The following is a 15,560-nucleotide window of genomic DNA, read 5'->3' as shown; positions in this document are numbered from 1 at the left end:
ATGAAATACTATAAAGGTCTTGAAGTGAAAAGGCAATGTTCCCACCAGCTCTTCCCTGACATCATGAGACCATGAATAACAGTTTAAACATCAGTGTAAGTCAGTCTACTAATGCACACATCTGTAATCAGGCGAGAGCACCCATCAGGAATTCAAGGCCAGCTGCAGCTGACCTATATCGTGAGACTGCCCCAAAGCAATACTAAAATTCTATACAGCATTCTATCCCTGCTGATAGTATATTGTATATAGTATATAGTATATTGAAGATCCTGCCAACGCGCCACGGTCTATTTGGAGCAAGTAGTCACTCCTCACAAATGGTTCTCTTTGCTCCTCAAGCCCATAGTTGCAAGCAACCATTGCTCCTGTCTTTTTTACAGACTGACCTACTCCAGTTATTTCAGATAGGGGGAATCAACCTGTGATCTTTTGTAGCTGGCGTCTTTCTCATGGTGTAATGTTTTCAAGGTTTATTCATGTTATAGCCCCTCGGTTCCTTTTTATGGCTAAATAATATCCCATTGTTGTGGATAGGCTGTGCAGCATCCAGGTCTCTGCTTACTGACTGCTGTGAGTAATGGCATAAACACTCACCTCCGGGCTTCGGTGTAGACGTCCACTTTCCTGTCTCTCAGGTATACATCGCTGGGAGTGGAATTGCAGGGTCATATGGGAGCTCTGTGTTTAGCCCTCTGAGGAATTACGGGCTGTGTTCCCAGGCGGTGGCACCATTTTGCATTCCCACCGCCAGTGACTGAGGATTCCACCTCTTCACTAACCCTCGTTATTACCACTCATTACCAGTCCAGCCAGTCCACTGGATGTGTCCTGGTCTGTGTTCCCCTGAGAGCCAGCGATACTGGACATCTCGTGTTTTATTGGCCACTTGTTTATCTCTGGGAAAAGATAATGCTGGGGAAAAAAAAATCTGTTCAGGTTTTTACTCTGTTTTTTTGAGTTTTGTTTCTGTGGTGCTCAGAACTGAACCCAGAGGTTTTCAGCGCTCTATCGCTGACCCAAATCTTTGGCTCCCACCCCTTTCTTAACTGGATGACTGCCATCATTATGATATAACAGGTCTTTATATATATTTATATCTAAATCCCTTATATACAACATTTACTTACTAAATTCTATTGAGACTAAATTGATCATTGTTATTTAGTTTAATTAAGCATATTGTCTTATCCCTTAATTGGAAAATACGGTTCAGCTGTGTTCCCATATAACTTAATAAGAGAGCAAAGATATTTTTGTGAGTTTGTAATCCTGGAGCGATCCCAACTTTTTTTTTTCCCAGCTGAGTATCAAACCCAGAGCCTCCAATATGCTAGGCAAAATTTTCTATCACCGAGTTAGAACCCTAGCCCCTCCATCTTTGATCAGTGATGGGGCTTGAACTCAGAGTCTCAAGGATGCCAGGCAAGCGCTATACCTCTGAGTTACATCCCCTCTTGTTGTATTTAAAATCTTCGTAATTAGTTGATTAGTTACTTAGGCATGGATGTACCACTGCACAAGTCAGAGGGCTGCCTTTAGAGACGGGTTCTCATCTTCCATCTCGTGGAGACAGGGGTTCTCCTACTCCATCAGCTGTACTGCATACCCTAGGCTATTGGCCTGCGAGCTTCTGCATGAGTCTCTCCATCTTGTCATAGGAATACCAGGATTACACATGTGTGCTGCCACGTCTGGTCTTTTACATGGGTGTAGGGTTTGAACTTGGGTTGCCAGCCTTCAGCAGCAAGAGGTTTTTCTGTCTGCATTATCTCTCCAGCACTTTTGGGAGGGTGTGTTGTTGTTGTTGTTGTTGTTTCGTTTTGTATTTTTGAGACAGGTTTCATGCTGTAATCCAAGCTGGCCTTAAGTTCACAACAATCATGCTTCAGTTTCCTAAGTGCCAAGATTACAGGTGTAAACCCACTGTGTTCAGGTGTATGTGTGTGTGTGTTTTGAGACAAGGTTTCTCTGTGTAGCTTTTGCTGTCCTGCAACTCACTTTGTAGACCACGCTGGCCTTGAACTCAGAGATTCCCCTGCCTCTGCCTCCTGAGTGCTGGAATTAAAGGCATGTGCCATTATACCCAGCCTTTAAGCAGATTTTTAAATGGGTGATGAAAGCCAACATTTAAATTACTTTCTGAATATAGGCCACGAATTCTGTTTATTCCACGTTTTGGTTGTGTCTAGAATTTAAGTTCCGCTTCTCAACCAGTGACGTCATTTTATCAGTCCTTTTTTTTTTTCAGAAGCAAAATGTGGTAATGAAATCCCAGCACTCAGGAGGGTGAGGTGTCACTCAGTTCAAGGCCAGCCTAGACTACACAGCAAAACCCTGCTTAAGAAGGAGGGAAGAAAGCAGGGAGCTGGAGGGGGCTGGGAATGAAAGGCTTGCTTTCTGTAATTAAAACCTTTCCCAATTCCCAGCAGGAGCCCTTTGTGAGCAGAATTATAGGAGCTGTGTTCCCACTCCCCCAGCCAGCTGGCAACCATGCTACAGGGTAGGAAGAGTGGTGGAGAGCAGGGGAGGCTGGGCTGCAGTCCTGGGATGGGGCTCACATCACACTCGGCTTAGGCGGGCACTGTTGGAATGTGCTCTTCTTTCTGGGCCCTCACTGCAAGTGAGGCCATGCTACCGACATGGGCCGTGGATCGATCCTGAGAGCTTCATCTACCCTAAGCGTGGCGTTCCTTCCTTCCACTTCTCAAAGTCTCTTGTTTAGGTCTTTTCTACCTTCACTAAGACTTTTCAGATAGGCAAAGTCAGAGAGAAGCCATGTAGCTGCCTGCCAGCGACAGAAGCCTCTACTGGAGCCCACCAGAACCTTGCTGGTAGGCCACAGCCATGTGGCAATACACAGATTAATAGAAATTGGTTAATCTCAGATAGAAGAGTTGGCCAGAAATACACTTAAGCTATTGGCCAAATAATATTACAAATAATATAGTTTCTGTGTGTTTATTGCGGGACCGGGCAGGACAGAAGCCTCCCCCAACAACAGAGATATATTAACTAGATTAATCGCACTGATGGCTTCTTATTGTGATGGCATTATTGGGAAGTACTAAAAATAGAGTTTGGGGTCTGGCTGGAGAAGTAGGTCACTGGGGGCATGGTTTGGAGGGGATGTCTGCCGTTGCCACTTCCTGTCTCCTTCCCATAGGCCATTTTTCTGCCATGCCCCCTCCCGACATTGTGTCTCTGCCTTGCCACAGCCTAGGAGCAGAGCAGTCAAGGACGGAAAGATCTGAAACTGTGAGCTACGTTAAATAAATCCTCTAAAACCAACAGGAAAAAAAAAAAACAACTACGTAGTGGAGCATGCCTATAAATCCCAATTTAGGAAAGACGGAGGCAAGAGGATTCCTTCAGCTGTCAGGCTAGCCAGCCCAGCCATGATCTCCAGGTTCAGTGAGAGACCTTGTCTCAAAATAATAATGTTATTATATATTATAATTACATATTATAATTATATAATAATAATATTATTATAATAATAAAGCCACTGAGGAAGACCTCAGTTCAGATGTCAACTTCTAGCCAGCCACAATCATGTGCCCACATGCACCAGCACACATGCATGCACACACACATGCACACATACTCATTACCTCTCAATCTCCAGTCACTTGACGACTTTGTACTCTTTTTAACTATAGTGTCTAGCTGACCTTCAACCCTGGACTTTAAATGTTATTTTTCGTGAGCATTAGTCCCAGCTTCCTACTTGGTAAGTAGTAAATACAGCAGAGGGAAACCATTCTATCCATGTGTTTCTTGGATAATTTAATACCACTGGTGGTTAAGTGGTTGTGACACTGTAGATCTGGACTCAATAGTCATCAGAAGAAAGGACTCCTGAGGTCCTCGGACGCAGCATCTGTAAGAAGGTGGCTGGCACTCTTCATTGTTTCCTTCTCACCTGAAGAGAAGGGAAAGGGGAAATCCAGATGCTCGTTATAACACTGAAGTTGTAGGGGTGTGTGTGTGTGTGTGTGTGTGTATGGTGTGTGTATGACTAACACATATAGGCTATACATTTTCCAGCCCTTTGTTACACAGTAAACACTGGTTCTGCATCAAATCTAACTTTTGGTGTGTTTTAACATCATTAGCCCGAAAGAAAAACAACAAATCATCTTGATGAAGAAAACTTCAACAGGTCCTTTGGGATACGGTCCATGGGATCCTGTGGCCTAGGAATGGAATCAGCTAAGAAACTGTAACCTTCGCCCATCAGGAAACTTCAGCAAACCTGATTGCAGACACAGACACGTGGTCATTTTCCTGCAGATAGAAATCAAGCCTGGTCTTCAATTAGCCAGAGAACTTTCTCAAGGGGCAAATGTGATTGCATCCCTCCCCAACCGAAAGCCTTCAGGCTTTTCAACAATTATCTTTAGGATTATCTCGGAGGACCACAATGAGCCCAGGGACGTAAGCCCTGCCATATTGTCAGCCCCATTTCCTGCTTTCCTTCCTTCTCTCACGTCACTGCCACTGAGTAACACAAGCCTCAGAGCCTCTGCTTTCTCCACTCTGACCATCCTCCCTCCTCCTTATCTTCTTTGTTCAGTTGGAGCTTTGGATCTGGGCTCAAATGTTACTTCCTTAGCAAAACATGCATGCCCTCAACTCCCAGTCAGGCCTTGCTATCGTGGGCCACTGAACTTCCCAACATGTGAGAGCTTCTATTTGCACATATGTATGATTGAAGGCTAATGTCTGTATTTGAGTTATGAAAGGAAGCAAACTACTCCCATTCAATTGTGAGGACTGAATGCAGAACTTGCAGATACCAGGTCCCCAGGGACTAGCAATCCCAGAAGGATGCGAAAGGAGTCAGGGAGAGCCCGGTAGTCCCAGAGCCCCAGCAGCAATGCCCACCTGCTCAGCCAATAGAAATAAGGAAGAACAGACGGAAGATGCCCATGGGAGAGGGATGGACAGATGGACAGGAGGAACTCAGGAAGCAGATGCGGCTGAGAGTCAAAAAGACCAATTAGCCACACATCAGGAGACTTCCTCACAGTCCCTCCCAGCTTCACAGCCACGCGGGGCAGCAAACAGAACTGTCTCCATACTTTCTGTTCTGTGTTTGAGACCGAGACTCATGTAGCCAAGGCTGCTGCCAAACTTGATATGTAGCTAAGGGTGATATTAAATTTCTTCATCCTCCTGCCTCTATCTCCCAAGTGCTAGGATTATAGATGTGTGCAACCGCATACTATGTATGGTTTTTTGTTTGTTTTTTATTGGGGGGGGGCTTTTATTTGTTTTGATTTTTAGATTTATTTATATTATTGATTTATTATTGTTTTATTATTTAGCCTGCATGCATGTATGTATGTGCATCCATGCTTGTCTGGTGCACACGGAACTCAGACGAAGGCATCAAGTCCCCTGGAGTTACAGAAGGTTGTGAGCCACCATGTGAGTGCTGGGAATTGAACCAGGATCCTCTGAAAGAGCAAGAAGTGCTCTTAACCACTGAGCCATCGCTCCAGCCCAAACTTCTCCACTCTAACATTTAACATGTACGCAAGGACTGAGGGTGTAGCTTGGTTAGTAGAGAGCATGCTTAGTACGGGTGAAGGCCTGAGTTAAATCTCCACAACCACCTAAAACCAGACTGGGCTCACAGTTACACGCACTTAAACTTATACTTCACTTGGGAAGCACAGACAGGATGATAAGAACTTTAATTCCATTCTCAGCTACACCAAGAATTCAACTTAGTCTGGGACACGTGAGAACCTGTCTTTTAAAAGCAGTAATACACCAAGTAAGGAGTGGTGGCTCACGCTTACAACCCTAGACCTCGAGAGGCTAAGGAAGGAGAATTCTGTATTTGAGGAAAACCTGGGCTAGAATTACTTGAATATATAAGATAGATAGATAGATAGATAGATAGATAGATAGATGATAGATTAGATAGATAGATAGATAGATAGATGATAGATTAGATAGATAGATAGATAGATAGATAGATAGATAGATAGATGATAGAGATTGTATTCGTCTCCCTCATTAGAAGATTAAAACATTTCTTTGTCCTTGTCTAATTAATTAGTTATAATCATTTCCCCACTTTTCCTTTATAGTTAGGCTTCTAGAGGGATCTGCTTTAGGTCTCTTGTCCACAAACCTTATCTGCAACCTGCTGTCTCACCCTCGTTCCTTTGAAATGATTCTTCTGGTGGCTCGGGCACCTGCCTCTTGCTCTAGCCCTTGGGTGATTGCCGCGTCACATCTTCTGACAAGTCCCATGTTCCCCAAATTTTGTCCCCAGAATTCCATCATGTTCCTCTTCTTCCTGCTCTCCTATCTTCAGAAACTAGGAAGTATAACCATCAGAAAAGGGATGTACATCGGCAATGCTACTATCCCACTCTGCCTCCCCCTCCCTCTCCAAGTCCGTACCATACATTCAACCGACAGGCATTGCAACTTGGAAACTTCACACATGTGCGCCCTAACTAAGAACATGTACTCCGGGATCAAAGTGGGGATATCACACAAGAAGCTGAAGCAGGGGAACTGTCGGCTTGGTGCCAGTGTAGGCTCCATTAACAAGATCCTGTTTTAAAACAGAACCATAATACTAATTCTAAAGCTTTGTATGCTGACTTTAAAAGTAAAAAGAAAGAAGATAACAAAATGTCAAACATAGTAACTGAAAATAATTTCTTTCCAGCTCTCCAACTATCATTCATAAAGTTTGCAAAGAACAAGGCAGAGCTTGAACCAGAACCAGGGGCAGAAACATCTTCCAAGTCAGAGGGACCGGGACCTTGCGCCACACAACTTTAGCCTGTTCATTTCAGGCCTGTGCTTTGCTTAGCTGCTAGCCAACTATATCTGGGTCGTTTCATGGTGTCTCCCAGGATTCGCCTGAAAAACCAGCACTTGTCAACGGACAATGCAACAAACAGCTTAGCAACCCATTACTCACCCAGCAGTGGTGGCGCATGCCTTTAATCCCAGCACTTGGGAGGCAGAGGCAGGCAGGTCTCTGTGAGTTTGAGACCAGCTGGTCCACAAAGCAGGTTTCAGGGCAGCCAGATATGTTACACAGAGAAGCTCTGTCTCGGGGTGGGGAGGGAAGGGAAGAAAGAAAGATAAAAAGGAAAAGCCTGTTACTCTACTTGGTACAGATACTATTTACGACAGTTTCATTTGAGAAATTTAATTTTAAAACTGATGTTAGGAAAGAAACAAAGTATTTTCTCTCATGGTTAATTATGTATTTTTTTATAAGTTCTAGTTTTATTTATATGTCGATTTTCTGTGTGCGCGCATATACGTGTATGTATGTGTGCGTGCATGTGTCTGTGTATGTGCGTGAGAGAGAGAGAGAGAGAGAGAGAGAGAGAGATATTTTGATATAAGGTCTCATGTGGTATAGGCCATCCTCTCCCTCACTATGGAGCCAAGAATGAGTGTTGGGATTATAGCAGTTGCTACCAACCCTGGCTTATGCTGTTCTGGGACTGAACTCAGGGTTCTGAGCATGCTAGACAAGCAATCTACCAAATGAGCCACATCCCAAGCCCAGCCAGAGTTGGTTTCTGAGGTAAATCCTTGGAGAACAGCATCAGGATGGGCTGTGTATTCTATCTGTGTCCTTTTCTCAGCACAATCACTTCCTGTTCTGTTTCTCTTTGTCACATGCATTACAGTGTGCTTTAAAACAAGGTGTGTATCAGGTGACCTGCTTCAAACCCATGGTGGAAAAAGTGAGGAGTGCACTAAATTTGATAAACAGTGGATTATTCAATATAAACTACATTATTCCCCATGAACCCCTCATTGCGTTTCTGGGTGTTTTGGATTTTAAGGCTCGTTTCATTACATTGTCCAGGCTGGCCTCTTCCTCCTGACCCTCTACCTCCGTCTCCTGAGTGCTGAGGTTACAGGCATACAACAACACACCTTGTTCTTCTTCCTGCTTTTCACCGTTCTAAGGTTGCACACATTCTTTTTTTTTTTAAGATTCATTTATTATGTATACAACATTCTGCCTCCATGTATGCCCGCACACCAGAAGAGGGCGCCAGATCTCATTACAGATGGTTGTGAGCCACCATGTGGTTGCTGGGAATCGAACTCAGGACCTCTGGAAGAGCAGCCAGTGCTCTTAACCACTGAGCTATCTCTCCAGCCCCGGTTGCACACATTCTTAATGTGATATCAAGAGAAGGCACTGAACCAGTTAAGCCCCCCTGAGGAGTGCAGTGACAGCCCTAGAGCCCAGACTGAAGAGACCAAGCAAGTCCCTCAGTCACAGTCCGGTTCCACCTGGCCATGTCAAATCATCTCAGGGACACAGGGGCCTCTCTTCCTTTCCCAGGATCCATCCATGTTTTAGATGAGGGACATCCGTTGAGATGTTAAATTGGGACAGGCTAGGCCAAGCACGGCAATCCATGCCTTTAGTCCCAGCACTCAGGAAGCAGAAGAAGGCAGATTTCTGTGAGTTCAAAACCAGTGAAATCCTGGCCAGCCACAGCTACCTAATAAGATCATTTCAGAGTGGGAGTGGGGGGTTGAGGATAGGAGGTAAAAGAGGAGGAGGCTGGACATCTGTAATCCCAGCAGGAATCAAGTGGTAGAAGCCAGCCTGCTTACATAATGAGATGCCTGATTCATCTGGAGCCATGTAAGCAACCCTATCCGAACTTACTGGATCACACACACAGCAAAAAAGACACAAAAGTAGAGTCAGGGCTAGCTAGGAAGAGATGAATGGGAGGCTGGGGGGACAGAGGACAATGCTGGGTGAATATTATCAAAATGCCTTATGTAAATACATCAAAATGTCACAGTGAAATCCTTGATTGTGTACAGCTAACACAAGCTAATCAGTCTTACAGAAAAGAGGCCCCAAATCTATCATTCCACGCATGTCACAGTATCTTCACGAAACTCTGGAAACTCGCATTCTAGAATGTTCTGTAGAGATTGCTTGTCTTTTCCACCTGCAATAGTGACTTCATTGTCTGCTTCTCTGGGTCAAAAAGCTCTAAGCATGCCTTGAAAAAATGTTCTTTTCTAGTTATAGAGAACTTGTTTTTAAATTTAGGATCCTTACTTTCCTGTTTGTATTAACCTAGCAGTTAAACCTAATATTTGCATATAACACTCTTTAAGCACAAAAGTAAATATGAATGGGGAATTATTTTCAAACTTATTAAGTTTTCAGGAGGAAAATTTCCACCGAGAAAAACGCTGGAAAACATATAATCCTTTTTTATCCATTTCTCACACCTCATGAAAGTGGCTAATTATAATTTTGGCTGTTTCTTTTGGGAAAATGCAAAATGTTAATGTTTCAAATTATCATAGTCAAGTAAATAAAACCTGATGAGGGAACACTATCAGGAACAGAATAATTCATCATTCCATGCAGGTAGCTGACAGCCTGCACTATTGCCCATCCCCACGGACCAGATGCAGATTTTTTCATTAATTTGGGGGGCTGGAACTTGCTCACCGATTCCCTCGTGATATATCTTAGTCAGGATTGGATTTACTGTGAATAAAGTTGAAGCCTTAGGGTCCCTCCTTTGCTTTTCTCAGATCCAGTAAAGAAGGTTCACTGATGTTTTCAAAAGGTGTATTTCACTCACCTTTTATTTTTTTTTGCAAAATTTGCAAAAATGAACTTTATGAGTATTCCTTTTGTCTGCAAGAGATGTTCCAAAAATGATTTAGGCTTCTGGTTGCATAGAACCTGGATCTGTGTCTCATCTAACTAAAGAGCAATTTAGTAAAGCAGTGTTGTGACGTCAATGAACCAGCTCTCTTCTGCTCTTTTCTTGCTCACTCTCTGTTTTGCATGTGCATTCACGTGTGGCGTGCATGTATGCATGTGTGTGTGTGCATGTGTGCGTGTGTGTGTGTGTGTGTGTGTGGAGGCCAGAGAAAGATACCAGGTATCTTCCTCTGTCATTGCCCACCTTTCTTTTTGAGACAGGGTCTTCACTCAATTTAAAGCTCCACGATTCATCTTTACTGGCTAGCCAGCCAGTTCCAAGGATCTCCCATACCTAGGGTTAGAGGAATGTAACACCACGCGGAACTATTTTCCACAGGTTTGGGGAATCTAACTCAGGGCCTCATGATTGTGCAGCAAGCACTTCACTGAATAAGTCAACCCCCCAGCTTCCTACTCCCTGCTTTAATTGTGCTAGACTGAAAAAGAAAAATGTGTCCATTTGGGTCTTTTATGTAAGATGATTATCAAAGCAATATAGAAATAAAATGCGAATAAAGTATTTTTAATATTATATAAGCCCAACTGTAATTTTTTTTTAATATTTATTTATTTATTATGTATACAATATTCTGTCTGTGTGTATGTCTGCAGGCCAGAAGAGGGCACCAGACCTCATTACAGATGGTTGTGAGCCACCATGTGGTTGCTGGGAATTGAACTCAGGACCTTTGGAAGAGCAGGCAATGCTCTTAACCACTGAGCCATCTCTCCAGCTCCCCCCAACTGTAATTTTAATAATTATGTTTAACTTTTATTAACAATTTAGCCATAATTCACATTACCTGATGGACAACAGAAACCTGGTAACAATTCAACATACAATTAAGATGTCATAAACATAACGTTTTTAAAAACTTTGCCTCTAATGGATTGATATAGAACACCCCAGTATCTTCCTTCTCACAACAAAGTATGCTAAGAAGTAACCAATATGTTGAAACCATAAAAATTACATGCCCATTATAATCTTTTGGTATGGAAACTAAGGCTTTGACAAATAACATCTATTAATAATCCTCAAAAAAGAAAAAAAAAAAAACCTTTCTCTGTAGTTTGAATCCAGAAATCAAAACCTAGCCATGCTTGCCAATCTTGGCTACCATAAAGCTTCCAAGAGAGAAAAATAGCTCATGAGACAGCTTTATACTCAAACCACCTAGAATTCTGTAGCCCACAGTCAAGGCGCAATTACAGGGAGATCCAATCAGGCAGCCCTGGTAAGCTGTGGAGCATAGTTTTGAGAAGCTGTAATTTTACCCTTGTATTTCTGCCTCTCTGCAGTGCCGTGGTTTAGTTACAAGATCTACAGGTTCCAAATTACGCCTTGGAGTGTGTAACAGACTTCAGCTCCAAATTCACTTAACCACCCAGCACGGGGCTCCCAGAGCTCTCACGAAGTGCTGCCCCCTCCTAAAGAACTGTGTGTGGCGATGCCATGACAGGTATCGAGCCAGCACAGACTACATAGAGCCTGGATAACTTTGCTCATGATGCCACCTGGACCAAATACTGTGCTCTGTCCACAAAGCTGTTTGTAGTTGAATTATGCTCCTCCCTCCACATATATCAAGAGCCTCAAACTGGAGGGTAGGGAGATTTAAAAAAAAAAACAAAACAAAACAAAAAACCGGAAGTGTCCTCCCGGAATATGTCAGTGACTTCCTTTTTAAAAAATGGCTGATGTTTTCAAGGCGTACATCCTACTGGGCCAGATGCCAAGGGCTGCACAAGATATATCTCAATATCCACAGACAGGACTGCGAGGGAGACTTTATCAATCCCGCCATCGCGCTGGCAAGAAACACAGCATGTAAGACAGACAGGCTAGGTTTCAGTGTAGTCTGTCAGGCTCAGGAGTCTGGACAGAGAAACAAAACACCAGCCGTTCCTAGGCTATTTAGTTCTTTGTCAGTTTGCCACAGACTAGAGTCACCTGGGGAGAGGGAGCCCCAACTGAGGGACTGCCTCCATCAGGCTGGCCTGTGAACACATCTGTGGAGCGTTTTCTTGACGAGTGGTTGATTGGGGGGGCGGGGGGGGGGTGCTCATCCTGCTTCAGGCAGTGCCCCACTAGGCAGCTGCTCCTGAGTTGTTTGAAGAAGGCTGCGCAAGTCACGGGAGCAAGTCGTTGCTCAGTATTTCCTCCACGGTCTCTGTTTCGGTTCCTACCTTGAGTTTTGTCTTGGCTTCCCTCACTGATTGACTGCGATTGAAAGGGTTAAGCCAAACACACTCTTCCCTGCCCCAAGTTGCTTTTGTCATTGTACGCAGTTTCTAAAATTCTAGTTAGTATACAGGGGCTGCCTGATGCATGAGAGCATCATTTGTCTCTTAAGTGTGTGATATAGAGATGGCAAACCCTGGGTCTCAGGCCCAGGCAAACGGTTTGCCACTGAGCAACACCCCCCAACCCTAGATAGAAATTTCTGTTGAACGTTCTTCAACTCTCTTTTCCTACCAAGTACAAAGACAACTTTTTATTCTTGGCCACTCAAATGTCTTCATAAGACGAAACGGGATTCCAATCACACAGAATGGGCTTTCAGAGCACAGTAGAATTAAATTGGAAATCAATAACAGAAAAAAAAATCCTCAAATATTTGGAAATAAAATACCACATTGCTCAGTAATCTATGGGCCAAGGGGCAAGTCAAAAGGAAAATTGGAAAGTGTTTTGAGCTAAATGAAAACTGAATCACAATTTTGAAGGAAAATTATAATATTAAGGACCTGTAGTAGGAAAAAAAGTTTTAATTTGGTTAAAGCTTCTACTTTAAGGAATTAGAAGAAGGAAAGCAAATTAAAACCAGAGTAAGCAGAGGAAGGAAATAATTAAGAAGAAGAGGAAATAGAAATCAAAACAATACGAAAGGGCTAGGCCATGTCTCAGTGACTTAGCGTACCGGCTGCTCTTCCAGAGGAAGAGTTTCACCCTGCACCTGCATGGTGGCTCACAACAGCCTATACTTCTGGTTCCAGAAGATTCCATTCCTTTCCTGGCCTCTGCAGGCACTGCATGAAGGTAGTGCATAGACATGCATGCAGGCAAAATATCCATATATGTAAAATAAAAATTGACTAATTTAAAAACATCAAAATCCAGTGGAAAATATACAAAAATTTATGCTTTTATATATTTGCAATAAAAAAGAGGCTGGAAGGAAGGAAGGAAGGAAGGAAGGAAGGAAGGAAAAATCTCTCAACTTACGGTGGCATCAAACATTTTCAGGGCTGGGTGTCGCTTAGCTGGCACATAGCTCTTATATCTTTCTCCACGCTACATGGTGTAGGGCATGCGGAGGACTCTGCTGGTACACGGGTGTTGGAAGCCAAACCTTATTTGTCATCTGTGTGCAGGGTGCACTCTTAACCATTGAGACATCATTCCAGCACGTGGGATTTCATTTACAGAAAAGCTCCAGACGAGTCAAATCCACAGACACAGGAAGGGGTCTGGGAGAGTGACAGGATTCTAGAAAGGGACAGCTGATTGACACAAGGATGGAGTGCATGTATGCGTGTGTGTGTGATGAAAAGGCTCCGGATTAAATAATGTTGATGGTCATACCACTTTGTAAGTAAATTCGCTGAATTGTGTTGAAGAAAGGCTAAATTAGCTGGGCATGGTGGCGCACGCCTTTAATCTCAGCACTAAGGAGGCAAAGGCAGGAAGATGTCTTGAGGCCAGCCTGGTCTACAAACAAAGTTCGAGGACAGCCAGGGATGTTACACAGAAAAATCCTGTCTTGAAAAAAAAAAAAAAAAAAGGAAGAAAGAAAGAAAAGGAAGAAAGGCAAGAGCTAAATTGTTGAGTTTTACATTATGTGAAAATCTTTGGAGATGGGCTAGTCTTGACTATACAATATCCTACCTTAGCCTCATGAGTAGATGGGATTATAGGTATATGCCACCGAACCTGCATGTTATGTAACGTTTTCCACACACACACACACACATACACACACACACTCACACATGTATATATGAGACAGGGTCTCAATTTCCTAGTTGAGCATGACCTTGAACTCCTCCAATTCTCCGGTCTTCATGTACCAGGTGCAGAGATTATACATGGGCCTGTGCTACCCCTGAACTCCTTCGCCTATATTTAAACATAAAACTCCGAACAGGACCTGTGGTCAGTGTATGCCTGTAACTTTAGCATTTGGGTGGTGCTAAACCAGCTTCCACATCAGCCTGGGCTACACGGTGAGACCCTGTCTCAAACAAACAAACACAAACAAATAAGAAGCAATCAAAAAATTCAGCTGTCCTTTTGATAGTAACTGACAAGTTGGCATGAAGATGCCAAGAACCTAAATAGCTAAAACAACTTTGAAAAAAAAATGCAGCAAATTGGAAGGCTAACTCTGCCTGATTCTGACTTACCATGGAAGAGTGGGAGTCAAGGGGTGTGATGTTGATGAAGATCAATAAACAAAGCAATAAAGAAGGATAAGAAATCGATCCAGCTCTACAAGGACAACCAGTCTTCAGAAAAGGTACAAAGGTGTCCCTGGAGAAAGGGCCTCTTTTCAAACAGGTAGTACTAGAATAACTGCATATTCATAGGCAGATAATAACTTTTGAACTTCTGCCTACATCCTACACTGTTCTGTGGCTCGCATGTGCTCAGTCCTCTTGATGGCTCACATGCAGAGGTCTTGAGAGGTTGGCCTTTTCAGTGGTAATCAGGTCATGGAGGTTGAGTCCTCCTGGCAAAATGGCTCAAGAGGGAGTTGGTGATCACGCAAGACCAACGCCTCCCCTCATCCTCGTTTCTCTTCCATACACTGCAGCCTCTCCTTTTTCTTGCCACCCTGAACTGAAGCTAAATGAGGTCCTGATCAGAGACCAAGCACATGTCAGAGCCAAGCTATTGAATATCCAGAACGGTAACTAAACACACCTATTTTCTTTAGAGATAACTCTGGCTTGAGAATTCTGTTATGGCAAAGGAAAACTGACTAAAAATGTACAATTTACAAAAATTATCTCAGAGTTGGTTGTTGGCTTATAACTATGAAGTTTCTTGGTGATAACATAAGCCGAAATCTTTGAGAGAGTGGGTAATTGGGCTTTGAGAGATAGCCTTGAACGTGCTATGCAAGCATGCAGTCTCTGGACTACATTCCACGTCCTTGTTTTTGTTCTGAGACAAAAATCTCTCTATGCAGCCCACAGTGGCCTCAAACTCACTGTCTTAGTCTTCCAAACACTGAGGGTACAGGTATGCCAAGGAGTATCTCATTTTGATTACGTCTAATATGTATATCTTAGGAGTTTCTCATGTTGATTAAATTTAATATATTAATTTTTTAGTCTGTTTCTGGTTTTGTGCATTATGACTGCAATTGCTATTTCATTGCTGAGTACCAAGTACGGTGGCACAGGCCTCAGATTTTCAGCACTTGGGAGGCTAAGACTGAAGATCATGAATTTGAGGCCAACTAGAGCTATATTAAGACCTTTTCTCAAAACAAAACAAAAAAAAAGAAAGAAAATTTAAATAAAAAATGAAGAAACAAAAAGCAAAAGGAGGAGGAAGAGAGAGAGAGAGAGAGAGAGAGAGAGAGAGAAATACAGAGAGAAAGAAAAAAATACAGAGAGAAAAACAAAGACAAAAAAGAAAAGCATATTCCCAGAGTTGTGGGAAATGTAATATACTGACCCACAAACAGTACCACCTCCAGAGGTATGGAGTGTAGAGTGGTATATTATTTGTGTTTTAATAAATAAAGCTTGCCTGAAGATCAGAGGGCAAAGCAGGCACACT

Source organism: Microtus oregoni, unplaced genomic scaffold (assembly GCF_018167655.1).
Source record: "Microtus oregoni isolate MIOR12 unplaced genomic scaffold, Mior012 000006F_ref0000085, whole genome shotgun sequence".
NCBI lineage: Eukaryota > Metazoa > Chordata > Mammalia > Rodentia > Cricetidae > Microtus > Microtus oregoni.
This window is presented reverse-complemented; position numbering follows the sequence as displayed.